Source organism: Rutidosis leptorrhynchoides, chromosome 8 (genome assembly GCF_046630445.1).
Source record: "Rutidosis leptorrhynchoides isolate AG116_Rl617_1_P2 chromosome 8, CSIRO_AGI_Rlap_v1, whole genome shotgun sequence".
NCBI classification, from domain to species: Eukaryota; Viridiplantae; Streptophyta; class Magnoliopsida; order Asterales; family Asteraceae; genus Rutidosis; species Rutidosis leptorrhynchoides.
The window spans coordinates 11071310-11083985 of NC_092340.1; positions in this window are offsets into that span (position 1 = coordinate 11071310).

Here is a 12676-nt window from a genome sequence, read left to right on the forward strand (position 1 = left end):
CAAAACCATTTTGACCTAATACTCAAAACCATTTTACCCGATACCCAAACTGACCTAACCTAACCCGTTTGTCAGATATACGTAAAACAATGTTTTGTTAAATTTGAACCTTTTGCTAACCGGCTAAGTCCCATTCAAGTCTACTTTAACTACTACAGTACTTATTTTCCAACATAGGTAGGTAGGTACGTTACGTACATACCATCAATTTGAAGTTTGAAACTGGCTTGTGGATTAACTGTAGATATTTTCCAAGCTACGAAAATTCTACATATGTAATTGGAGGGAGGTATTGTAGAAAATTTGAAAATTATTTTTTGAGGACAGATTGAAGATTATTCTTATTGCACTTTACATCGACACTATTTTAATTGGCAGGGATTAAGCTACCCCAAATTGCATTTATCTTGTAGTGATATGATAACTATATAACTATAGTATATGATTTTCGACACTATCTATTCTATGATTTAAGACATTATTCGGCTAAACTTTACAGCGGTAAATCACATTTTATTTTATTTTGACATATTATAAAAAGTTTCTCCACCGCGTAAGCACGGGTATCCTATTAGTCATATGTAATGATTATGATGTCGTATCAAATCAAATATTGCAAAAGGTAAAATAGCTCCTCTTCTATAGGAAAAAGAAAATATTGATTGATTAAGATTTTGTTGCAATGAATGTAGATTACACCCATCATTCAGGCCCATAACATCAAAATCATGATGACTCGATATTATTGAGGTTTGGCTTTAAAGTTCTTTTACCCTTCATGTATGATCCCTACTTTTATCTTCGGGGCCAAGCTTAAAATATGACCCCACATGTTTCATCGCATTCTAAACTACGTGAGATATTTTATCTGATTTAATAGTTATATAAAATATAAAATACTACTGTTTAGGTTTGATGAAAGACCGTGGTAGTCGTAGGCTATCAGCTGGCAATGATGGTTAACTTCTAGGTTGATTAGGGTGTTTCAGTGACAGGATAAGATGACCGAGAAAGTGACATGACCAAGTGAGAGGGTGAAGATGATTTTTGTGTCCGGTCACTAGCAAAAAATATGAGCTTTGTAAGGGAATATGGTAAAATCTCGAAAAATTTTAATCAATTCAAGTGTTACCCACCAAATAGCTATTACCTTATTTCATATTTCATTATGTTTGTAAGAAACCAAAACCATATTATGGTAATCTAAATTGATAGTTATGTATTGAAGTGCTTCACTAAAGAAGGTAATACAAACACTCTAACCTTCATGTTAGATACCAAGATAGAAGGAAAGTTAGGGGGTAAATTGTAAGAAATGGAATGTTAAAGGTGTGATTTGTGGCCCTGACAAAAGGTGGTGTCCATATGGGTCTGTCCTTGTTGAAAATAATTCCCCCTACAGGAAAGGTAATTGGGTCCCAAAAGTTACCTGCTTCTTGGTGTTTGGGAGGTGGAATACACGCGCCTTATCCTGTGCAGACTTTGTAGTCTATTTACTCTTCATGGACCCCAATATTCTCGCAAATATGTCTCATCCATCAACACATTATGGGAGCGCAATAGGTACCTGGTGTAAGCTCAATGGCACCGGTAATCTTAAAATTTGTATGTCTTCAAGTGAAATAGGAATAGCTACATCATCTTAAACAAAATGTTATGGAAACATCACTTAATAATAATAATAAAAAAAAAAACAGCCTCTAAGTAATTCACTGAAATACGACTAAATATGATTCCGCATTAGATGTAGTCTTGGTTAAATTCGCCGAAACACGACTAAATATGATTCCATATTAGATGTGGTGACCAGTGGCGAATCCAGGATGAAAACCTAATGGGGTCCTAATTTTTTTTTATCGAACCTAATTATATTTTAAGGGTACTTTAGTGGTTGTTTACCTTTGAAAATCATAAATTTTTAAAATATATGAGGTCCTATAGTTAAATTTAGTGGTGTCCCGTACAATTTGAAGAGTAGATAGTGTAAAAAAAAATTTATTTAATGGGGTCATGGGACCCCACTTCTCATGGAGTGGAGTCGCCACTGGTGGTGACGCCCTCAGCTTAGCATCCGAGGTGAGACGTAACTTCATTTGGCGGGAAGGCAAATTCACCTTAATCATGATCAATCCTATATTAACATTACTTAATTAAGGATTGAGTGCAATGAGATTAAAGGGGGTGAAATGGGATGTTGATGATTGTCTTGGGCCTGATGATCGTTTTTCACTTTAACAATCAAGTGATCAACCATCCCGACCCGGTCTTGATTCTTGAATAGCATAATTCACCTTAACACAATGTAAAAATTCCTTGGGCAAAGTCACAAGTGAAAATTACAAAGGCTAGAGCAAATGGTGGAGAATCAACAGCCTATAAATGAGAGGCAAAGCTCTCTATTTATAGTTTCTGGAATATTCACGGTGTGCAGATTAATCAACATCCGCGTTGTCTTGGCGGAATTAATCTGCAATGTTTTACTAACGCGCAATCTGATCCGCAAACTCTACCTTCAGCGGACTTTCCAGATCCTTTATGTAGTGACCCGAACTTTTCCATGTTTATATATATTAAATGAAATTGTTATTTACATGATTAAGTGTTTCCAACATGTTAAGCAATCAAACTTGTTAAGACTTGATTAATTGAAATAGGTTTCATATAGACAATTGACCACCTAAGTTGACCGGTGATTCGCGAACGTTAAAACTTGTAAAAACTATATGATAACATATATATGGTTATATATATAGTTAACATGATATTATGATAAGTAAGTATCTCATTAGGTATTTTAACAATGTGTTATATACATAAAAATGAGACTATTGAATTAAGAAACTCGAAAACGATATATATAACGATTATCGTTATAACAACGTCTTACTAAGTATATATGAATCATATTAAGATATTGATACACTTGGTTATTTTTGTTAAATGATAAGTAAATATATCATTAAGTGTATTAACAATGAACTACATATGTAAAAATAAGACTACTAACTTAATGATTTCGAAACGAGACATATATGTAACGATTATCGTTGTAACGACATTTAACTGTATATATAATACTAAGATATATTATATATCATAATATCATGATAATGTAACAATTTAACATCTCTTTAGATATAATAAACAATTGGTTAACAACATTTAACAAGACCGTTAACCTAAAGGTTTCAAAACAACATATACATGTAACGACTAACGATGACTTAACGATTCAGTTAAAATGTATTTACATGTAGTGTTTTAATATGTATTCATACACTTTTGAAAGACTTCAAGACACTTATCAAAGTACTTCTACTTAACAAAAATGCTTACAATTACATCCTCATTCATTTTCATCAACAATTCTACTCGTATGCACTCGTATTTGTACTCGTACAATACACAGCTTCTAAATGTATTTACTATTGGTATATACACTCCAATGATTAGCTCTTAGTAGCCCATGTGAGTCACCTAACCATATGGGAACCATCATTTAACATCTTGTATGAAATATCTCACAAAATAACAAACTAATGGAGCCTATATGACTCATGCAAGTTCACGTGAAATGAGGGGTACACAAACACATTCATTTTCAATTTTTCTTGAATCAAATTACTCTCTCTCAAGTGTTCTTACTTTGTTCTAAGTGTTCTTCATCATATTCAACAAAATCTAGCTCAATCTAGTTCATAAATCCATACATAAACCAAGTTATAAAACAACTACTCAAGAACACACCAACAACACTTCTGCTAGCTTACTTCCAATCTTGCAAATCCACTTTGAGTGATCATCCAACCTCAAGAAATTTTTCTTATTTACAGTAAGATATCTTTCTAATATAAGGTAATACTCATATTCAAACTTTGATTCATTTTCTATAACTTTAACAATCTTATTTCAAGTGGAAATCTTACTTGAATTTGTTTTCGTGTCATGATTTTGCTTCAAGAACTTTCAAGCCATCCAAGGATCCTTTGAAGCTAGATCTATTTTTCTCATTTTCAGTAGGTTTATCCACAAAACCTGAGGTAGTAATGATGTTCATAACATCATTCGATTCATATATATAAAGCTACCTTATTCGAAGGTTTAAACTTGTAATCACTAGAACATAGTTTAGTTAATTCTAAACTTATTCGCAAACAAAAGTTAATCCTTCTAACTTGACTTTTAAAATCAACTAAACACATGTTCTATATCTATATGATATGCTAACTTAATGATTTAAAACCTGAAAACACGAAAAACACCGTAAAACCGGATATACGCCGTCGTAGTAACACCGCGGGCTGTTTTGGGTTAGTTAATTAAAAACTAGGATAAACTTTGATTTAAAAGTTGTTCTTCTGGGAAAATGATTTTTCTTATGAACATGAAACTATATCCAAAAATCATGGTTAAACTCAAAGTGGAAGTATGTTTTTCAAAATGGTCATCTAGACGTCGTTCTTTCGACTGAAATGACTACCTTTACAAAAACGACTTGTAACCTGTATTTTTGACTATAAACTTATACTTTTTATATTTAGATTCATAAACTTAAGTTCATTATGAAACCATAGCAACTTGAATCACTCAAAATGGATTTAAAACGAAGAAGTTATGGGTAAAACAAGATTGGTTAATTTTTCTTGATTGTAGCTACGTGAAAATTGGTAACAAATCTATATTAATCATATCCTAGCTAACTCATATTGTATTATACATGTATTCTAATATATTATGTAATCTTGGGATACCATAGACATGAATACAATGTTTTGACATATCATATCGACCCATATATATATATATATATTTCGGAACAACCATAGACACTCTATATGCAGTAATGTTGGAGTTAACTATACAGGGTTGAGGTTGATTCCAAAATATTATATATACTTTGAGTTGTGATCTAGCCTGAGGCTTGTATACACGAGGTCGTGGATTGATTCGAGATAATATATATTACTTTATTTTCTGTACATCTAACTGTGGACAACTAGTTGTAGGTTACTAACGAGGACAACTGACTTAATAAACTTAAAACATTAAAACGTATTAATAATGTTGTAAATATATTTTGAACATACTTTGATATATATGTACATATTTGTTATAGGTTCGTGAATCGACCAGTGGTCAAGTCTTACTCCCCGACGAAGTAAAAATCTGTGAAAGTGAGTTATAGTCCCACTTTTAAAATCTAATATTTTGGGATGAGAATACATGCAGTTTTGAAAATGATTTACAAAATAGATACAAGTATTGAAACTACATTCTATGTTGAATCGTTATACCGGATATCGTCCTTGTTGAACTTGGTAACCTAAGAATTGGTGTTTATTATAATTGCCACCAATTGACGCGAATCCTAAAGATAGATCTATGGGCCATTGACAAGCCTCAGTCAGAGAATTTGAACTGCTTTAGTACTTCGATATTTATATATGGGGATATTCTAGATGCATTTGGTAATGTCGGTTACCAGGTGTTCAACCATACGAATGATTTTTATGCAGATGGCATGTTATTGAAAGATGAAATCTTGTGGTCTATTATTACAATTTGATATATAGGTTAAACCTATAACTCACTAACATTTTTGTTGACGTTTAAAGCATGTTTATTCTCAGGTGATTATTAAGAGCTTCCGCTGTTGCATGCTAATATATGGACAAGATTTGGTGTCAGCATGCTTGTATAATATTGTTTAAAACTGCATTCGAGTTTTACTTTGTTGTAACATATTAATATTGTAAACCAATATGTATTGGTAGTGTGTAAGTGTGATATTTTTAGATTATAATTTCTGATAATCTAGGTGGTGTCCTTTTAACCTTGTTGATAAAATAAAGGTTATGATTTGTTTAAAAGAACGAATGCAGTCTTTGAAAAACGTCTCATATGGAGGTCAAAACCTCGCAACGAAATCAATTAATATGGAACGTTTATAATCAATATGAACGGGACATTTCAGTTGGTATCCGAGCGTTGGTCTTAGAGAACCAGAAATTTGCATTAGTGTGTCTTATCGAGTTTGTTAGGATACATTAGTGAGTCTGGACTTCGACCGTGTTTTCTTTAAAAACGATTGCTTAACACTTTTGTTGGAAACTATATGTAATTATTATGTGATATATTAACCTCTTAATATGTTTGATATTGTGTGATAGATGTCTACCACTAGTACAAATCCCATCGACTCACCTAATAATAATGAAGAGTCGAATATACTTTGCGAAGATTCACAAATTCCCGAAGAGGAACCAGAAGAGGAGGAACCGAAAGTGGAGGAACCGGAAGAAGAGGAACCGGAAGAGGAGGAACCAGAAGAAGAAGAGGTTCCGGAGGAATAAATATTGATAGCTACAGTAAATCGATTAAATAAAAGAAAATCCTCAACCAACGGACCAACGTTAAAAATGGTCAATGGTGTTTCCGCCGAGGAAGCAAATTATTGGGAAGATTACCAATTTTTCGATGAATCGGATCCCGATGAGGATTTCGATGATGTTATAGAAATTACCTCGACCCAATTTAATAAAGCAAAAGAAAATAATAAGGGAAAAGGTATAAAAATAGAGAAACCTGATTCCAACCCCGATGAACTTTATATGTATCGGCAACGTCCGTATTTTCTAAATTGTGACAATAACCCGGGAACCTCTAAACCACCAGGTTTTTCTAAACCATTGTGGAAAACGACGGCTTGTATTAGAGGAACACCATATATCCCTAGAAAATTAGGAAAACGAACCAAGTCCGAAGAAGAAGAAACCCGTGATTCAGATTAGAGGGTTGTAATCATGTTGTGTATTATAAGTATTGTAGTGTGCTTGTACTTTTATGTTCTATGTAAAAATTGCTTGTATTGTTTGTTAATTATCTTTTACGAATCTAATCCTTGTCTATTTTACAAAATAAAAACACAAAATGGACGTTAAGGGTAGACAACTGAATATTTTAGAAGACCTACCAGAGGATATGATTGATGAAATCTTATCTAGAGTCGGTCAGAATTCATCAGCACAATTAGTTATGGCGAAATTAACTTGTCAAACATTTGAAAGACTTTCCAGAAATGCCTTAGTTTATAAAATGCTTTCCTTTGAAAGATGGAGTATATCACATTGGGGAGACTTTAAGTTACGTCAAGTTTTCTTTAAGGCATTTAGTGCGGGAAATCCAGATGCAATTTTACGCTACAGGTTACGAACCTATTTTGACTCAACATATCCCAACATAGGACTCCGTTCTTTAGAAAGATCTTCTAACGTGAAACATAAAGAAGCATGTTATGCTTACGGGTTAATAATTGGGTTGAAACTTTTAAATAAAACATTCTCACAAGTGACGGACTCAGTAGTTGGAGTAAGAAACAAGGTTTTTAGATTGCTACGAGGCTGTTGGGCATTACGAAACCCTCGTCCTTTTGACGACATTACAACATGCTGCCTAGCCAATGGTCATAACTGTTACTTTCCACAAGACCAAGGATGGGAAGTCGTCTTAGTAAAACCAGAATGCATGACTTGTTTTTGGACTTATGAATTACGTGTCTTTATTTCTTTTGCTGAACAACTTGCGTATTAACTAGAAATGCCTTTATAGCTGCCGAGTAGCAAAGTTATTATGTGCTATATTTCATCCTAAATGTATAATAACGGTATTGTAAGTTGTAAATATTATATAAAATTTGAACGCGAAATTTTATTATAATCAGTTTTTTCATATGGAATTGTAGTAGTTGAATTGTATATTAGCTGCTAAGTATGAACTTAACGGGTAGGTACTACCTGAATTAAAAACAATAAAACGCTAATATGAAGAAAAAGCTTTTATAAATGAGTTCATACTATGCTACGAAATACTATTGACTACTCTTAAAATTCTATATGATTAACTTAATTCGTTTGGCTATTTTTGAAGGAAATGGCACCGACTACTCGTCAGAATTTGAATATGAGCGAAGAAGACTTTCGTGTTTTCCTTGCTGCAAACATAGCCGCAGTGCAGGCTGCAATGCAAAATAACAACAATAACTCTGGTTCTAGTAGTGGAACTAATCCCACAAGAAATCGTGTAGGATGCTCCTACAAAGAATTCACTGCCTGCAAACCTTTGGAATTCGATGGAACCGAAGGACCAATTGGATTGAAACGGTGGACCGAGAAAGTCGAATCGGTGTTTGCCATAAGTAAGTGTACTGAAGAGGACAAAGTTAAGTACGTTACGCATACCTTCACAGGTACTGCGTTAACGTGGTGGAACACCTATCTTGAACATGTAGGACAAAATGCTGCTTACGCACTACCGTGGTCAGCATTCAAGCAACTGATGAACGAGCAGTACCGTCCTAGAAACGAAGTCAATAAGCTCAAGGTAGAGCTTAGAGAGTTACGAACACAAGGGTTCGACATTACCACATATGAACGACGATTCACAGAGTTGTGCCTATTATGTCCAGGAACGTTCGAAGATGAAGAGGAGAAGATCGACGCGTTTATAAAAGCATTACCAGTAAGGATTCAAGAAGATGTGAGTTCACACGAGCCCACTTCCATACAAAAGGCAAGTCGAATGGCTCATAAACTCATAAATCAGATTGAGGGAAGAATTAAAGAACAGGCGGCCGAAGAAGCCAACGCGAAATAACTCAAGAGGAAGTGGGAGGAAAACGGTGACAAGAATCACAAGTACAACAACAATAACAATCGCAACAACTATCCCAACAACCGCAACAACAATCGCAATAATAACCGCAATCCTAACAATAACTACAACAAACGTCCCAACAACAACCAAATCAATAACAACAATGGCAACAACAATCAGAACAATAAATGTCTAAGGTGTGGAGGGTTTCATCCAGATAAGTTCTGTGTAGTAGTGTGTACCAAGTGTAATAGAACCGGACATAGTGTAACGAAGTGTGATGTCTATGGACCAAAGGCATATAAAAATAACAGAACAAATAATTTCATTATTTGTTACGGATGCGAAAAGCCGGGCCATTTCAGCAAAGCATGCCCTAATCAAGGGAATAATAATGGGCAAGGCCGTGGACGAGTCTTCAACATTAATTCGGCAGAAGCGCAGGAAGACCCGGAGCTTGTTACGGGTACGTTTCTTATTGACGATAAATCTGCTTATGTTTTATTTGATTCGGGTGCGGATAAAAGCTATATGAGTAGAGATTTTTGTGCTAAATTAAGTTGCCCATTGACGCCTTTGGATAGTAAATTTTTACTCGAATTAGCAAACGGTAAACTAATTACAGCAGATAAAGTATGCAGGGATAGAGAAATTAAACTGGTTGATGAAAAATTTAAAATTGATTTAATACCAGTCGAGTTAGGGAGTTTTGATGTAATAATTGGCATGGACTGGTTGAAAAAGGTGAGAACAGAAGTCGTTTGTTACAAAATGAGATTCGCATTGTGCGTGAAAAAGCAAAACCTTTAATGGTGTACGGAGAAAAGAATAACGCGAAATTAAATCTTATTAGTAGTATGAAGGCGCAAAAACTAATAAGAAAAGGTTGTTACGTCATTCTAGCACACATCGAGGAAGTTAAACCTGAAGAAAAGAACATCAGTGATGTTCCCGTCGCAAAAGAATTTCTCGATGTATTTCCGAAAGAATTACCGGGACTACCTCCACATCGATCTGTTGAATTTCAAATAGATCTTGTGCCAGGAGCTGCACCAATAGCTCGTGCTCCATACAGACTCGCACCCAGCGAAATGAAAGAATTACAAAGTCAGTTACAGGAACTTTTAGAGCGTGGTTTCATTCGTCCAAGCACATCACCGTGGGGAGCTCCTGTTTTGTTTGTCAAGAAGAAGGATGGTACATTCAGGTTGTGTATCGACTACCGAGAGTTGAACAAACTTACCATCAAGAATCGGTATCCACTACCCAGAATCGACGACTTATTTGATCAACTACAAGGCTCGTCGGTTTATTCGAAGATTGATTTACGTTTCGGGTATCATCAAATGCGGGTGAAGGAGGATGATATTCCAAAGACTGCTTTTAGGACGCGTTACGGTCATTACGAGTTTATGGTTATGCCATTTGGGTTGACTAACGCACCAGCTGTGTTCATGGACCTCATGAACCGAGTGTGTGGACATACCTTGACAAGTTTGTCATTGTTTTCATCGATGACATACTTATTTACTCAAAGAATGACCAAGAGCATGAAGAACATTTGAGAAAAGTGCTAGAGTTGTTAAGGAAGGAAAAACTGTACGCTAAGTTTTCAAAGTGTGCATTTTGATTGGAAGAAGTTCAATTCCTCGGTCACATAGTGAACAAAGAAGGTATTCAGGTGGATCCAGCAAAGATTGAAACCGTTGAAAAGTGGGAAACCCCGAAAACTCCGAAGCACATACACCAATTTTTAGGGCTGGCTGGTTATTACAGGAGATTCATCCAAGATTTTTCTAAAATAGCAAAACCCTTGACTGCATTAACGCATAAAGGGAAGAAATTTGAATGGAAGGATGAACAAGAGAAAGCATTTCAATTGTTGAAGAAAAAGTTAACTACGACACCTATATTGTGATGCCCCGTACAAAACCATCGTGTACGAATCATCAACAACAGGATCATTACAAGGTTAAGTACTATATGTTGTAATAAAAGAAGTTGCATTCACGATAAAAAGATGACGTCATAACCGACGTCAAGTGTTTCACACCAACAGTATGCTTCTACGAATAGCAAGCATGAATAAATGTATGTGACCCTTAGGTCGTTACAAAACATAGTTTCAAATGTATTAAAGTTTGAATGCAAGATAAACAGTTCATGCGGTGATGACTCTAGAGCAGCGGGTGTCTACAGCAAGACTAGCACGACAGCGGAAGCAATTAACCTTAAGCACCTGAGAAAAACATGCTTAAAAACGTCAACACAAAGGTTGGTGAGCTATAGTTTAAGTATAACAGTATGTAAGGTAGGCCACGAGATTTTAGTGCTACAAAGAGCGTTTCAAAACAGTATGATAAAGTATATGTTAACCGTGGGCACTTGGTAACTAACTTAACGTTTATACCCCCTGAAAGTACACTTGGCAAGTGCGTATGTTTACGAAGTATTAAACACTCGTTAAATGCTAGCGCTACTAGCCCGAGTGGAGATGTCAAACCCTATGGATCCATATCTAAGATTCGCGTTCACCGGTTCAAAAACCAATGACTAAACGTTACCGAGCTAAAGGGAATGTTTCTGCCGTTATATAACCCACACACATATAAGTTTAAGTACTCGTGCCTAGTATGTAAAACATAAATCCGTATGTATTCTCAGTTCCCAAAATAAGTTAAAGTAAAAAGGGAATGCTATAACTCACAATGATAAAGTAGCGGTAAAGTATGACTCGGAAAGTAAGCAAGTAATGAAGGTTGTCCAAACGGGTCCTCAACCTAAGTCAAATATCACTAAGTCAGTAAATCGTCCGAATAGGTTTAAAAGTATGTAAATAAGGTCTTAAGGGTCATCATCATTCATCATCAAACAAAAGGTGTAAAGTAAGTTTCGTTCATGAAAATATTTTAAAACAAAGGCTGAGTTCGGTCGGTCACCACGGCCTCTATACCTACTGAAATAAGGTGAGACCAGTGGCCATGGATCCGTATATGAGTCCTTTAGTTGTGGTAAAATTTACAGAAGCAAACTCGTCTTCGTTTGACCGTGGCGACGGTCTAAGTGCGAGTAGGTCAGAATTTTCAGCACAACGTTAAATGGACATAGTGACGATCGGAGGGCCATAAATCCTAAACCGTAACTCGGATTAAGACGAGTCCTATATGAAAAGTTATCTACTCGAACAGAGCTATCTGAAAATCATAGTTACAGTAGCCCAGGTTGTACGGGTCAGACACAGAAACAGTAAAACAGTAGGGTTAGTAGGTTCCGGTGGTTCTTGGTGCTCGATGCTTATCATGGTTCTCATCCTTGATGCATATAGCTTCAAGTGTACAAATCGTTGATGTGTTTGCATCATTTTCACCAAGGTTTGACCATCATAACCCAAGTGTAAGTTTAAGACATGAAGCACAACTCACTTGAGTGTTGCAAGTGTTTTGATGAACCAAAGTTACATCAAAGTCTTAGATTCAACACATACATGAAATGTAAAAGTAATATTAACTAAGTTTTGACTATTAGGACACAAGTGTAGGTCTAAGACATGTAGCACAACTCACTTAAGAGTTCTATGAAGTTTGATGAACCAAAGTTACATCAAAGTCTTAGATCTAACACATACATGAACTTTAAAACTAATAAAAAGTTACAAACTTGAAAGTAAACTTATGAAATCAAGACCTTGAGTTGTAGAACATAGTTCTTAGTTTGATCTTGAAGATCCAAGACTCAAAAGTCTAGATCTAACATAAGTGTATAAATTTATAATTAAAGAAGCTTACTTACATGTTCTTGAACTTTTAAAGTTAACTTTTGTTCAAGATAAATGAGATCAAGGTTAACTAGTAACACTTGACCAATAACAACCAACAAACATGAAATTAAAGTGCATAATATGAAGAAATAAACTAAGTAAATAAGTTCATGGGTTGCATACTTTAAAGATTCAAGCCTAAGTCTTGATCTTTAGAAAGTGAAATTTAAAGTTTACTGCATGAACTTCAAGTATGATTTACAACCA